The sequence below is a fragment of the Gadus chalcogrammus genome, chromosome 1 (assembly GCF_026213295.1).
Source record: "Gadus chalcogrammus isolate NIFS_2021 chromosome 1, NIFS_Gcha_1.0, whole genome shotgun sequence".
Classification (NCBI taxonomy): Eukaryota; Metazoa; Chordata; class Actinopteri; order Gadiformes; family Gadidae; genus Gadus; species Gadus chalcogrammus.
The window spans coordinates 28087222-28090790 of record NC_079412.1 but is presented as its reverse complement, the minus strand read 5'-3'; the positions used below and the strand labels follow the sequence as shown (position 1 = coordinate 28090790).

Here is a 3569-nt window from a genome sequence, read left to right as displayed (position 1 = left end):
TCACATTTTTATTGTATTGAAAAAGGAAACACTGGAACAGGGGAAGGAGTGTTACAGTAAGTTCTTCTTCCACATGTTTCACTGTGTGAATGAGTTACAGATCATTTAGTAATATCCAGTGATGTGCAAGGGTTACTGACTCGCCAAGTCAAAAGATATCGCTGTGATTCAAACATTTCATCTAATTGTACCAGAGAGTCAGAGCCTACCTAGCCGAGGGACCAGAGTGGCATCACAGGGGATACACAGAAATGGAACACATTGCTCTTTTTTATTGAAATTTGAAATTTTACTAACACAAATCATGCAGTAAAACGGTTGATTTTGGCTAGGTGTATAGTCAGAGTCTTCCTGATTTCAGATATATCTGCCACTGTCAGACCATATTGTTTGCGTCAGACATAAAGTAATTTCAATGTAATAATGTGGGACTCTAATTGTGAAATTCTCTAAAACTATACAATAAAAACGCTTGATTGTGTTGAAGTGAATAGTTAGAATTTTCATTTTTCTAATTGTCAATACTTATAGAGCAATGTGTTTTTACAGTCATTTTAATGTAATGTAGGATTTCCATTCTCTAAAATTGATCTGATATGATGTGTCGCTAACTCTCTGATCACGCTTGGTCGTCTCAATGCATTTGCCATAAAGGATAGACTAGACCAGGTTTTGATTGTGATGTAAGGCTAACTTAGTTTAAAGGTTGGGTATGGAATTCGCTTTTTTGGCCATTTTTGCAAAATTACTTGAAATCCTTATCATAACCCGCTTACAGCCACTGAGTTAGAAGTACTGACATGAAAATTAAACAAGTCAATCATCTGTGGAATGGGCAGGGCTCGAAAAACTCCAGCCAATAATTTCCATTGCCACCGAGTTGCATTGGACAGTAAGTACGTCAATCAAACGGTCGTACTGCACTCCCCCTCCCCCGCGCCCCGCCCCTTCGTGCAGTACTCGTGACCCAGAGCTCGTGACCCAGAGCAAGCTCCTGTTTGTTGTTATCCTGCGGTAGCTACTGCAACTAGTTAATCCACATTTGGACCTAGCAGTAGAAGACAATTTCCATGGCAGACAATGTCCACACCGCGGCAACCCTAGTGAAAACCTGGACTTCCAATACAACTATATGAAACAAACATACATTTTCTAAAAATAGTAATGATTTATGTGACCGTTTAATGTTTATAACATCTGGTGCAACCATAGCCGCGAGAACGTATTCTCAGCAGGGGGTGCTGGAAGAAAAAAAACTCAGCCTGCACTAGACTCGCAACTCGTTACATTGATAAAAAAGATATATAGCAGCGCAGCTCAATTACACCAGTGCACGCGCGCACAGTTGAAAATCGATCGTTGTGTTCACTTCCTTCACACCATGGTTCACATCCAGCTGCTCATAGAACAAGTTTAGCACACCACCGCTACCCTCACACTTTTTCATGTAACCTTTTTTCAGCACTAGGTCATATGAGCATTAAATAAATGCTGCGTCTCAAAATGCCTTGGACAGCAGCGAGGATGACTCGCTTTGCCACGGGCCGAAACAGTTCGGAGCGACCACAGCCAGAGCGAACACAGCGGGGCAGAGGAGTGTCAGGAATAGTCTTTGGTGTACACATCAGTACGGCCTATTTGCACTACTGTTTAGTGGCAATGCAGTGTTTTATTCTATGCCTTTTTATTTTCGTATATTATTTCAATGAATACAATTTATTTATTCATAAAAACAAGATCTGGTCTTCAAATCTTTTTTCCAAATATAGGTCGTCTTACAATGGGGTTTGTGTTTATATTAGGACCATACGGTACAGCGGGCGCTCACATGACGTTAAGCATTTCCTGGTGCATAATGTGACGCTTCAGAACCTAAAATCCCGTTTCTCCCCGTTGACACGACAACACATAACCGGCGTTTTCAGAAATCTCCACTTTGGCCGGAGTTTTTAGAAATTATCGTTTTCTGTGATAAGACAGGGCCTCGGACAGGGGGTGTTGCAGCACCCCCAGCACCCCTACTTCCCGCGGTACTGGGTGCAACTTACAGCTGAATGTAATGCCATGTTGTTAAACAAAAACCTACGCTAGCCTGGCTCGCTCTCGCGCATCTGTGTTCGCGCTCGTGCATGATTGCGCGTCCAGGTACTTGGAATGGGTGGAGTCAGAGTCAGCGTTGAAGGAGAGGGGGTAGGACCATTTGAGTTGTGTATTTTCAAAATCTGCTGGCGTTTCGCAAATCCCATACCCAACCTTTAATGTAAACATGATACATGTATCATGTATCATGTTTACATTAAACCAACATGTATCTTGGTAACATTAAACCAGCATGTATCTTGGATACATTAGACTAACATGTATCATGATAACATTAAACTAACATGTAATATGGTTACATTAAACTAACATGTATCATTTTTACATTAAACCAACATGTCTCTTGGATACATTAAACTAAAATGTATCATGGTTACATTAGACTAACATGTATCTTGGAGGTTATGCTGAATGATTGACTGCTGTCTTGACATGTTGTTGCTGCTGCTGCTTGGTCGTCTCACTGCGTTTACCATAAAGGATAGAATACGCGTGCACTCCAAATTGAGTCTCCTTTGTCTGTTTGTTACTGTGTCTGATTGTGTTCGTGTGTGTGTGTGTGTGTGTGTGTGTGTGTGTGTGTGTGTGTGTGTGTGTGTGTGTGTGTGTGTGTGTGTGTGTGTGTGTGTGTGTGTGTGTGTGTGTGTGTGTGTGTGTGTGTGTCTGGTTGTGTCCTCATCTCCACCTGAGAGTACCCAGCTGCAGAGCTGCTCCACTGGGCTTCAGTCTTCAGTGAGTGTTGCTGCATGTGGAGGCTGGCTGTATGTCCTGACTCTCTGCTGCCTTATCTTCCAGTGACTACACCACTAAGGTCCTCTGACGGTCCTGAACCAACCGGGGACCAACAAGTATGTACCATAACTACCCCTGATGGAACTATGGAGGATCAAGATGAAGATTATTAAGAGTCTGGGTCCAGCCCCTCCCTCAAGCCCCACACATAATGGATCTGTGTCAGTCTCAGTCCATCAGGCGGACCATCAGCCTGTCCTCATCAAGAGAGACCATGGAGCCTCCCAGTCCCCCCCCCTCACTCTGGGTCCCCCCTCCCCCTCCCGGTCCACCCCCCTCAGTCTGGGTCTCCCCTCCACCTGCAGTCCCCCCCCCCTCTGTCTGGGTCTCCCCTCCACCTCCCAGGTCACCCCCCTCAGTCTGTCAGCCAGAAGTTGTCGTGTTCGCTCCAAGTCGGTATCAAGTCACGGTATCAAAATACACCAGTCTGAAACATTCGATTTTTAGAGCGAATTTCTTGCTATTTTTGATATTTTTGCATTATTTTTTAAACTAACGATGACGCGTACATTTTTAATTCATGATTCATTTTGTAAAGAATGAGACTGGTTCCGTGCTAAACTTTAATCATTGTATTGAAGGTGCAATAATTCAGGTGCTGATCAGTGTTTCTCGGCTCCACTTTAAGGGTGCACTCACACTAGACCATCTGGCCGTGGCCGTTGGCCGCGCAACTG

At 43.8% G+C, this 3569-nt stretch overlaps 1 protein-coding gene across 1 annotated transcript in view; it reads left to right on the top strand.

The window, feature by feature from the left end:
• Positions 1-3569, top strand: part of LOC130390071 (tumor necrosis factor receptor superfamily member 14-like) — a 65740-nt gene that overhangs the window by 5753 nt on the left and 56418 nt on the right. The window lies entirely within an intron of this gene.